General features: G+C 41.3%; 1 long non-coding RNA gene across 1 annotated transcript; it reads left to right on the top strand.

The window, feature by feature from the left end:
• Positions 1-2,718: 2,718 nt before the first annotated feature.
• On the top strand, positions 2,719-11,585 carry LOC140218471 (uncharacterized). Its single transcript, XR_011894739.1, has 4 exons — positions 2,719-3,298; positions 4,819-4,854; positions 7,504-7,708; positions 10,423-11,585. It is a non-coding gene; the product is annotated as an uncharacterized lncRNA (long non-coding RNA).
• The last annotated feature ends 1,001 nt before the right edge of the window (positions 11,586-12,586 follow it).

The raw sequence follows: 12,586 nt of genomic DNA, 5'->3' as shown, positions 1-12,586 counted from the left end.
TCAACCTTCGTGATTTGGCGCGGAAGCTATTTATGCAGAAATGAAGTGTTTGTGTAGGTCCTTGTGTGGCGCAAATATTAAGTTCCATTTTTTTTTTGGCGCGGCAGATAGTACTGTGAATGTCAAGTTACAGGAGGGTGTATCAGTCTTCAAGTATATGGCCAATTATTTGACTTTTATTGACAGATAACGTGCGTCACAGAGAATGGAAGACATTGTTGATTCTTTGAAAAAGAAGCCATGGGTCTAAAATTCACCTCCGAGCTGCCCAGTAATAATAGATTGCAGTTTCTTCACTTCTTTGCTGGCACTATAATCCACGATCTGGAAAAGTGGTTTTAGATTTTGCGTCGGGGCACTCAAAAATTGTGAAACGCTGAATTGTTCTGTCATGCTTACGTGCGGCCTTGGAAAAAAACTTGCGTGTACAAGCTGAGCATGACATTCCGAATGCAAGTGGAACCCCTTATGAAAATGACTGTTGAAAAGTTGTTGGCATATTGTTGACGAATTGTTGACTCAATAGCCTTTCAACAATACCTCAACAATTATTGAAACCACAGGCAATAATTCAACAGTAAAGTTGTTGGGCAGTTCACAACAAAAAAGTCGTTGACTAAATTCTGTTGGTATATTGTTGAATAGTATTGAGTATTATTGAGCCATTGTTGAGCAGTTTTCAACAATAAGGTCATTGACTAAATTCTCTTGATATATTGTTGAATAGTATTGAGTATTATTGAGCCATTGTTGAGTAGTTTCCAACAATAAAGTCGTTGACTAAATTCTGTTGATATATTGTTGAATAGTATTGAGTATTATTGAGCCAATATTGAGTAGTTTTCAAGAATAAAGTCATTGACTAAATTCTCTTGACATATTGTTGAATAGTATTGACTATTGAACCATTGTTGAGTAGTTTCCAACAATAAAGTCGTTGACTAAATGCTGTTAACTTATTGTTGAATAAAATTGAGTCACAAGCAATATTGAGTTTCGAAGTACATGTGAAAAACACACGCACATATGTATGTGTGCGTCTTTTGCACATATATGTTGGTTTACTGATCACTTGATCACCATTGCATATATACAGGGTGTTGTTTCACGTTACTTGAACCATAGACGTATATACACGTGTTTCAGCTAACTTTACTCAGAGTTTAAAAATATGCCGATGCACCATAAGACGATGCGACCAAATGCATGTTGCTCACTCTTGTACGTGTCACGCTATTCTTGTATTTTTCCTAAGTAGTTAATTAGTCAAGAAAATTAGCCATTCTGAAGGAACAAAGTTAGGCGAAAAATTCTAATTAGAAAGCTCTAGAGCACTTTGCAAAACGTCCTATTAGGCAATTTCTCACTTTCTATCTATTAAGTGTTAGTGTTTTTCAGCTTACTGCGGATGCCCGTGAAATAGAAAAAATATCACCTGACATATCCGCTTGCGCGCCGTGCTTGCAGCGCTCCCAAACGAGCATACCATCGAGCAGGGTGTGTTGCCGCTTAAAAGGCGACAGGGCAGTGACGAAGGCGTTGGCTGTGGTATTGACGCCAGCGACGTGCTTCCCTCGCTGCGGTTCATGATGGCGATAAGCAGACGGGTGTTCACACCGGTTAAATGGTATGTTTTCGTTTGTGCGCAGAAGGCTTAGGAGCAGTGCAATCACGACTCGCAGGCGGGCATATGTCACGTGGTGCTTTTTCTATTTCGCGAGCATCCGCAGTAAGGTGAAAAACAATAATACTTAACAGATAGAAAGACAGAAACTGTTTATTCGGACGTGTTGCCAACAGCTCTGCAACTTTCTAATTGGAATTTCTTTCCTAACTTCCTTGCTTCAGAAGTTGGTTAATTATGCTTGACTAAATAGCTAATTAAGCAAAAATACACAAATAGCGCGACACGCTACATACCAAAGGGAGCAACATGCATTTAGTCGCGTCGTCATAGAGTTTACACTCGGCCTAAAGTTAGCAGAAACACCCTGCATAAATATATATATATATATGCAGTTTCAGAAGACAAACGTCCCTACAAGCAGTGACAAACACCTGATGATTGGACGCATCCTGCATTTCCATCGGCGTCCATTATAAGGGGCCAGTGCCCTGGCTGTGTGTTAATTAGGAAACGGCATTGCATGCCTCCATGTTAAATATGGTCAAGGTGGCGGAGAACGTTAACAAAATTGAAGTCTGGGGTTTGACGTGCCAAAACCACGCTTTGATTATGAGCCGCACCGTAGTAAGAAACGCCATATTTATTTTTGCCATCTGGGGTTCTTTAACCTGCACCGAACGCACAGTACACGGTCGTTTTTGCATTTCACCCCAATCGAAATGCAGCCGCCGCGGCCGGCATTAGATCCCAAGCACTCGGGTTAGTAGAGCAACAGCTCAGCCACTATGCCACCACGGTGGGTGCGGCGGAGAAAGGAGTGAACATCGTTTTTACAGAGTGCGTTTCGCTTACCCGTTAGCGCGCTATACAGAACGAAACGAAAAGCTTGGCCGATATGTACGACATGGTGCTCATATTTCACATGGAGGCCAAATTCTTTTCTGTGACCTAGACGGGGTGCTGGCGAATGTGTTCGGAATCTGCTCGGCCACCAAGCACAATCTGCGCTGCTATACGTTCTCGGTGACAAATCGCACAGCGCAGGAGCACACGCACAAATGTTTAAAGAATGGGACGACAGACCGCCCGCACTTTGCCATGACGTCGAAATAAGAAGCACAAACAGCGACGTTTCTGTACTTTTCTGGTCAATAGTTCAGTTCACATGGTTGCGGCACGCATTACTTCTTTTTTTTTAAATCCAAACGACGAAAACTGTGCGCGCACAAATTAGCGCGGCGTTTGTGACGTTTGAATTTGGCGCCTTTTCCCGCGCATGCCATTAGCTCCGGCCGGTGCACTGCTTTACTGCGCTAAAGAAAGTAGTTCATCAAAGAAGCGAAGCAAAAAACTTTTATACACTTGCAAATCGCAACAATTGTTCAGTAATAACATGAAATTACATAATTTGTTATCCAATGGTACAATTTATGATAATATAAGCGTGTATTTGTATGAGTGTACATGTATGATTGCGCGTTTGCTGCTGTTGATGTTTGGCGCATTCCGGCGAGTTCGTGCAAGCCGTTAGCTTGAGAGTTTCCTGCATTTTCTGTGTTCTTTGTGTGCTTCGCTGTGACATCTTTGGAATATTCCTGCGTGTTGCTCGCTTTTTATGGACTTGTTGCCTCGAAGATCGCCATGATCGCCTCCGACTCAGCGACATCAAGGGTGAGTGAGTGTTTCGAATTCCGCTTGTTCGTCCATTGCGACGCGGTGAACGGAAGCGGGGAAATGATTTCAGCGCTTGTGCGTGTCTTCCGCGCGCCTCTTTTCTAGTTTTCATTCCTAGTACTATCCTTCCGTTGCGAGAATGGGTTGTACAGCACTAGATTTGTGGTAGATAACGTGGAGTTTTGTCCTGGTTTAACTTTACACTCCGCTTGTGGTGACGTAAGGCAGCTATGTGGTGCCACCTAAAACAGGGCATGTTGTACGCCATGATTTCTGATACGGTGTTCGAGCACCGATTGAGTTAGCCTTATTAATGAGCGCAAAACAATGCGACGTGAAACCATCCGATCCGTACTGTAATCGAAGATATTTCGTTTGCGCCACGCTAGTACAAGGCGTGTGAGCGAGCTTTCAGCAAAAGGGGGGGGGGGGGTGCGGTGGGATTGGCGAAAGTGTATTCTGTTGCGCTGTTCCCTTCAGGATCGAGTGACTCCGCGGTGCTTCAAGGCCACTATCTGACACGCCGTGCGGCCGATGTTCGCGCGATCGGAAAACACAGAGGAGGCTGTCGCGCAATAATAATAAAGAATTTCAAGGGTGTACATGCGATACGTGAGATACAATAGGGGTGATGCCACAGAGTGCTGCGAAATCATCGAGTTATACGCCTTGCCAACCGCGTGCGTTTTGTTTTCCCCCAGGTCGCGCGCATTCAACTTTATTTTTTCATCTTCTCCGTTCGTCGCCATCGAGTGCTTCGCCCAAACGGCTTCGCGTAGGCGCTCTTTGCATTCACGGAAAGGCAGATTTCATGGCACTCCAGGTCCTACAACATTCAAAATAATGTAATTTCGTGAAATTGCAGCTTTTCGCACTTCAGTAACTGATTTAACAATAGTTTTAAAATCAGTAAAGGAACGAGATGCCTGGCATATCTGCGTTGTCGTCCCACTGTGCTTCGAGGCGGCATGTATACGTTATCGGCAACATAAACATCAATAATTAGCATTGTTTCTTGTGACCATAGAAGTAGCTAGTTATGTCGAAAAGCAATTTTTGCTTTGAATCAGAGCACTATAGAGTGAACAGATTGAAAGGGGAGCGCATCGTTGTGAACTAAATCACGGCGCTTTGCCACAAGCTTGGAATAATGCTTTGTCGAAAGAGCAGTTCTGTGAAATTCTTTCTTTGAGAGTAAGCAAAACTTCAGTAGCATCAGGTAGACGGGGAGTAAAGGAATGTAACACTGGTTTTATATGAAGGAGCTGCGTTTAATATGTGGCCATAACAGTTAAGTAGATGCGTGGAAATAATGTTTAAAGTAACTAGAGGAATGTGAAATAAATTTTTTGACAAGCTCACACTGCCATTGGCAAGAGCGGCCACACTTAAGTGTATTCAATGACTAGTCATGTGTATCCGTCCATTTATGTCAGCCTAATGGTCCATGTAGCTCTTTTGATTGTCGCTTTTGCTGTATCGTGGCTTCACGTTTTAATAGTGACATCTTTTTTCAGATTCAAAATGAGCTGGGAGAGGCCCCAGCTGGAACGGTAAAAGTGAATTCTTTGGCCATCCATTCTGTAGCGTCACGATGATCAAATACAGTGATACCGTGAAAATGTATTGCAGGAAGCAGAAAAAACAACAACATTGCTGATGCAACTGCAACGCATTTGCTCCAGTGATCAATTGGTGCAGAGTGCCTTCATTAGGAGACATGGTGCCTTTAAGCACTCAGCTTAAAGACTTTGCAACTGCACTGGGACTGGGAGTGAATTTCATTGTCACTTGTGAACATATTAAACGCGGAATGTGCCTTTTTCAGTGTATATGCCTGATATGAGAGGGGCGTTCAGAAACTTAGTGTGGACATTAGTGATCTGCATGAGTGCACATCTTTCTAGTTTTACCAGAACGAAGGTATTATGACCTATGTCATACAGCAGTGCACAGCTAGAGGTATCAAACCAGAACAGCAGCACCCTTTGAGAAAGTTGGCTGAAGAACGAGCAGCGATCGGGGCTTTCTGCATTTCAAGGGCCAAATTCCAAAAATATTGATGCCGAGCTGGACGGTGTGAACTGCCGGTCACCACATGCTGTAGCCAGCATGGCATTTTTAATCTCCTTGGCATTATGTCTCGTTAAGATACAGAAATTGCATCACTGCTCATGAAGAAATTGGAAATTGGGAGGTTGAGGGGAAGTGGAAGGGCTCCCCTCTGGAGCAGCCAGTGCATGCCCTTTGCTATACTGATAATCCTACCTTAATGAGAACCAGTGATGCATGTTAACCTATTACGCAGCCAAGTGCATTCCTTGTTTTGTATTAAGGGGACACTAATGACACCTTAAATGAATTTAAAATAAAGCGTCGTGTTAAATAACTACTTCTGTAACTTTCTTGGTAGTTGTTTGATTATTAGAGAAAATAAAGCTCAAAGTTCAATTTTCTGAGTATCGCCCCAAAATCTTTGTGCTGACACCTCATTGTCACATCATGGATTCCAAGTATTTTTTCAAACTTGGGCTGTGTTGGTTCTGTAAAAGTTCCTGACGCTTTTTATTTTGGGTTTTTGGAATACGATGAAGAACATCTTTATTTGTAAAAAAAATTGCTACACCTCAACAGACATCATCAAAATCCATGACGTCACAGCAAGCGGGTGTGGTAACTTCAAGGCAGCACTGCCACCAATCTTTCCTCTTGCTGCTTTTACAGTTTACTCAGCCTCTTGTCACGGTATGAGTGAATCTCTTGAATAGTAGGAAGGTCATGTACAGATACATCTAAAATAATTTTTCTCTTTAGTGCTTTCATGTCGTAGTTGCTTAGGGGTGTTGGCACAGCTCCGCTAAGCACGAGGTCACAGGATCAAACAGCCGCATTTTGATGGAGGTGAAATACAAAACTGCCCAGGTACCTTGCAGCCTGATTTGGTAAAAATTAGTCCAGAGTTCCCCACTAAGGCGTGCCTAAACATCAGATTGTCGTTTTGGCACTTAAAACGCCCGAATTTAATTAATTTAATTTTGCTTTAGTGCTCCTTTAAGCTGTAGAATTCATGATCTTTGCAAAAACTCATGCTCAAAGTATTCTCCATAAAGATTAAATAAACAGTAGATATAAGTGTCTATTTATATTTTGAATTGTGGTGATACGTGATGACTATTAGAACGGTGGTACAACGAGACAGACAGAATTGTAATACAATGTATGACGGCACGATGATGCACATCGAGGAAATGACTGAGTTTCCCTAGAGGTCCCTGACATGAACATCAACTGACTGTCCACAAACTTCTGAGTTCACTCCGTGATCTTGTGCAGCCTGTGCTTTGCGAGTCGATTAATTTAATTGAGGTGGTGGTTGGCACATACTGTCCTTGCAGCTTATGTACATTTCATACAGTGGAGTGGAATCTCACATATTACTTCTGCAGCACAGCAAGCTAACGTGACGTGTAGTGGTAATCTTAGTAATGATCGACAATCATGTCCCTCTTTGAGCTCTTAATGCTGCTTGCCAACACAAGCAGCAGCAGTTGCCCAAGATAGCGGGAAGGAGATTCATTGAAAAGTGGCATATGCCCAGGGTCGCGTACCCAGTCACCCAAGTTGTTCCAACGGTTGATTTTGAACTCTTCCCTTAACATAGCAGCCCAATCTCCCCATTAGACCATGGACTACCTATTGACACAAATGGATGGGAAAATAGAGACAAACACCTGAAAATATGAAGTATCCTAAGAATGGTAATCACAATAAATAGTACTAGATGTGCATTAGCGCAAGCTCTTGGGCCAGTTGGTGCGTGATGAACTTGAAAAAGGGGGGTACCAGCAAAACAAAGGACGCGCACACACGTAAAAGGCGTTAGACAGGGACGGACGCTGGTCCGTCCCAACGTCCGTCCGTGTCTAATGCCGTTTCCTTGTGTGCGTGTCATTTGTGTTTCGCTGGTACTCCCCTTTTTCAAGTACTAGATGTTTGGATACTTTGGTTTATTATTCTTGTTTGTGCTGGATTGTTTTTCTGAAACATGTGGCGTCCAGACAGCATAAGAAGCTTGTAAGAAGTCAAGTTTAGCAATCTAGATTTGCAACAGGTACTTTTGTAATTTATTTGCAGTAGGGCTGTTGTGTGAATGTGCTTGAAAGGCTTAAAACTGTTTTGCTAACATTTACTTAAACATGCAGGTTCACATAGGTTGAAGGAGTGCACATTGAGAAGGTTATCCTGGCACAGTTTACCATGGCCTGCCATGGTGGACCAGGAAAGTTTGCAAGGGCATTGCTTCACCATGTGTTCACAGAGGAGGAGCTCATGGGCCATTTGGGCTTTGGAAATAACACCAAGGGGCAAAAAAGGCTCTTGACCCCACCAGGGTCAGTGCTGTTATAGGCAAGTACCATATATCCTTTCTGGTTGCATTTTTACATTCCCATTTTTTTCTAAAATTATGAACTTGCCATTGGCATAACAAACGACTTTCAAGTAGCCCGTGTGTGCAGTTGTATGCGACAATAGCCTACTATTTGGAATGACTGTTCGTACGATCTTAAGTGCGTAATGCCGCCATACTCAAATGCTTCTGAAATTTAAAAGCTGCCTTCACTGCTGAAAGTTTTTAGTGGCTCCACCACATAAAATGAGCTGCATTTGCGCATTAGCAGTGTTACTTGGCTGTCATTGCAAGGAATAGTTGTCTGTGAAGCACGCTCCAAATCTATTGGCATGGAGGACATGTTTAGTTAGCCTGAAAATGTTATTCTAATACGCGAATTGCGGAGAAGGTATGCTCAAGTGTGGTTACTGCTCAGCTCGAGCAGGAGCATGTTCACCAAATTGCAGAAGTCAAAACAGCTCTCCAGGTTCTGAGATGTGAAACAGTAGTTTCACCAATTTTAACAGACCACATCGAATTAAGGTTGCTCCTATATTGAAGGAGGTCCATGTGATGCCAGACAGCAGCCTTTTAGCAGAAGGAACCTGAGTGGTGTGGCAATTTTCTTTTGGTTGTTTCAATCAAAGAAACAACAGGGACAGAGTTGCAAGCATTGCTGTCAACAGTACTATGTTTAGTGGGCGCTTACTCATTCTAAGCACTTAACCTATTACTCGTATTTATTAACGCACACTTTATCACTTTGTATTCTAAGATATGAAAAAAATATTTATGTGTATTCTAAGATATGAAAAAAATATTTATGTGGCTTTTCCCCATATACTTCAATAAATTGAGAATAGGCTCTTGGGGCCTAATGTATAAAGCTTCTTACAGACCATCGGACATGTCCACTACTCCCATTCTGAAATTGTTAGAATTGATTCCTGCTTCCTTACTTCACCTACCTGTTAACAGGGTTATTATGAACCATTGCCAAGTAGATTATGGGCTTAAATTAATCAAAAAGATAAGTGGGCTTTTCTGTCGCTCTTGTTTAGCCCGTTGAGGATCACATTTTGGGGAGAAATATGCCTCTCTAATTTAGGAGTTATATATTTTTTGTGGTGTGCAAATGCTCAAAACTTTCGAATTGAATAGTGTCCTATTCAATTTAGTCTTTGAATGGTCACTATTTGTAAATGCGAGTATTCTAATATTTCGAAACACCAATGAAACATGAAATTTGAGCCAAAGTACGGTAAATTTTCACCTCCAATAACATAGTGTAGACATAAAACGTAACAACTTGTAATAGCAGACCAGGCTACGTTACTTCAGTAGCTGTACTTGAGAGGCTGTACAGCAATCATTTATGCTTACTGAAGAGTCCTGTGCATGTGAAGAAACTTTCTGCTGCTCCATTTGTGCTTTTAATAAACAGCTTTTCATAACATAACAATGACAGAAACTTGCTAACTTTAATAATACTAGGATGTGAGCCTCATCTTACATTAATTGTGATATCAGCCGTTCATTATTCAGAAACTATCCATTATTTGATTTGCTTCTAGCATTATTCGGTTCAGCCTCAAAAATCACTTTTCGCGCACCCTTAATATTTTTATTGCAGATTTAAGTTCTTCAGAGTGACATTCCGAAAAAATAAACTGGTAAATAATATTTTTAAATAACAATAAAGTGGCAATACCATTTCAGTATTTGCAGTTTTACATGTTTTATTTTTTTATGCAGGATAAAGCAGCATAATTTTTTTGTGTAAAGAAACTTAGAAAAAACTTGTGGCAACACTCCCAAATTACTGCAATGACAGACACCAAGGAGCTAGGTGAAAAATCAGTTTTGGAGAAACCCAAGGAGCGACAGCACTATAAGAATATTTACTAGAAGTCTCAGAAGGTTGCAGCACCTCCAGTGGGATGCTAGGCAACACTTTGTTCTGAAAAGGCAAATTTTTTTCAGAACGTTCCATCACAGCCACAGATGTACGGCAGTGAACCCTAAAAGGGTTAAAGAAGTCAGTCCTATCGCATATGGCTCTTAAAAGACGGCATTTCTTCGTCTCTGTCACATTCTGGATGTGTCATGCTAAGCAGCTTGGTGCACTACACGGAATCCTCATTAGAACAGTAATTCAGTCGTCGAGGCAGAAAACATACTTCACTGTAAGCAGTGTCTTCTTTAATGTAGAAAGTCTTAAGTCATTGTAAGGCGAGAAGTACATTCCGATTGCATGTGAACTCAGGAAACCTAACATCAAATGAAGCTACACTCAGTTGTAGTGACATGACAGTATTGTATTTGGAGCATGGAAAAGCACAGTGAAGTGCAGCAAATTTTAATTATGAAAGTTACAAGAAATAATTTTAGTTGTCAGTTCAGGTTTATTTATGAACGACGTGAATTTGTTTCACCATTTCGTTTCTCAGCAAGCAAAGCTCACATCTTTGACATTGAGGATATTCATAAAGTTATTTTGCTACAGTGTTTTGTTCCTCTTTGCCCTTTCCTGCATTTGACACTTAGTGGAGTCCTGTGCCGCACTGAATAAATTTAAATGGTCATGCTGTAAAGCTGTACCCGTGGAAAGTTGGACTAAAGCAACACAAATACATAAATCAATTTCGTTATAACGAGGGCAGATTGCATGCCATTCTTTTGCATGTGGAAGTTGCTTTTTAAAACTTGTTCTGGCTTCTTGTTCTTGCAGGCTTCACGTGTTGCAAATTGCCTGGTACCAACATGCCCTATGTAAAGAACTGTGGCCTCGCTTCTCGCATGGGACCAATAACCTCTCAAGAGCCCAAGTTGGACAGCTCAAACCAAAACACAAGTGTTGTGCTTTTGTAACTCTCGACATTTTTATGTTCTGTGTTAGTCTCCTGAAGGGCCCAATTTGGATTTCTCAAATGAGCTTACAAATGTTGTGCCTTTCTATGCCTTCACATTTTTATGTTAATTTTATTTATGTTAATTATGCTAGTCTCCTGAGAAGTCCACATTGGATTGCTCAATCCAGAATACAAGTGCTGTGCTTTGTTATAGTTCACTACATTTTTATGTTAGTTTTTGATATGGTTCTAGTAAGGAAAGTGTTTCCTTATTAATATATTTTTTAAGTATCTTAAGCCATTTCATGCCAAACCACCCAATTTTGTCAAGAACTGTTCCATTATGGCAAACCATTTCAAGTTTGCTTGATTTTGAGTAGGTACAATGAGAAAATTTGCTTTCGTACATACACTTGAGTCATTCCAGGGCAACCAACCAACGTTTTTTTGACCATCACAGATATAGTTTAAGCTCCAAACTCTTGCTCCCCATTTATTTTCCTTCGCAAAATTTTTTTTGAACTTTGGCAAAAATTTATTGTTCTTGCCCAGCTAAGCTAGAAGGCACTGATACACGTTTCTTCTGAAAGGGAAATTGTATGATCAAATATTCAGATGGTGTTCATGTCAAGAGACTGAAGTGGTGTGAGTGCCAAAATTTGCAAAGCTTGAATTTTCTTCTAACGTAGGGAAATACAGAAGGCACAAAATAAATATAAAATCAGACTGGTTGACTTGGGATAGCTGCAAAATATTTCAAGCCTTGGAGGTTCAGTTCATCAGCTAAAAAAACTGTAAAGTTCAAATTTTTTGCAAAAAGCTTCGTGTTGAAGGTAACAAAATCAGCTTTGGTGGTTGGCACAAAAGTATATGTCGCCCATCGTTACACAGCCCTACATGTCTGCTATACATGTGACAAGTAACAAAAAGGTATTATTGTTTAAGTGCGATAAATTATTTTTTATAATGTTGATTTGTGGATCACACATACAGCATAAATATAGCATAAATATATGAAGCCATGTCATCTAGTAAGGAAATATTGTTAATATAATTAGCCACAAGAACTATTCAACAAACTGACTGCCTTTTTTATCATTGCGAAGGCAGGTGACGTCTAGCGCTGCACCTGCAGTCTCAATTCGTATTTTTTAACATGAACGCAAGAAGTGGTTGCCAATAGTGTCTGACCACATCAGACTAAACATGGCACATATGACTTTTGTAGATGAGCATGTTCCGGCTCTAAAACAGTGGTAGCAAACAACACCACAAGAATTTGTTCGTACTCATGTAGGTTTTCAGTCCTAATTATGAAGGTGTTTTCTACTTGCATCGTCATTGGGCTTCAGGGAGCAGGGCACAAAGTGTCCTGCTCCCTCTATGTTGTATTGCACTGCGACATGCCCTTTAAAATGCTTTGTATAAACAATATCAGCGCTCTTTCTGGATTTACTGTCTACATAATAGCTGATGTTTCTTTTTGTAAACTGCACGAACCATATCTTTTAGCACTGCAGGATTCCCTCACGTATTTAATACGTACGAGGTCTGTTAGAAAAGTATTTGACCTTTTTTTGCGAACACCTGATGAATATGTAACAAGTGCGTTTTCATCAGCTGCCCTTGAACCTTTGTGCGCATGCACGAGTTTTTTCCTGCCTGCCAATAGCGTGACTTGCTGGGACGCAGCATTTGAATGAGGTAGTACACAGTGCTCTCGTCGGTTTTTTATTGCAAGGAAAATGGCGGAGTGACTGGAGCAGTGCTACTGCATCAAATTTTGCCAGAAACTGGGCGACAGCCAAGTGGAAACCATTCCGAAGATTCAGACTGCTTTTGGTGACTATGCTATGAGCAGCACACAGATTAAGGAGTGGTACAACCAGTTTAAAGACGGCCATGCATCGGTGGAGAGCGAGCCACGCTCCAGTCGGCCATCAACATGCCGAAATGACCAGGTCATTGCCGAAGTGAACCCCGTGGTGATGCGGGACTGTCGTGTGACTATCCAAGAAATTGTGGAAGAGGTGGGCATCAGCA

This window comes from Dermacentor andersoni, chromosome 5 (assembly GCF_023375885.2).
Source record: "Dermacentor andersoni chromosome 5, qqDerAnde1_hic_scaffold, whole genome shotgun sequence".
NCBI lineage: Eukaryota > Metazoa > Arthropoda > Arachnida > Ixodida > Ixodidae > Dermacentor > Dermacentor andersoni.
The sequence above is the reverse complement of the archived record's forward strand: the minus strand, read 5'-3'. Positions and strand labels throughout refer to the sequence as shown.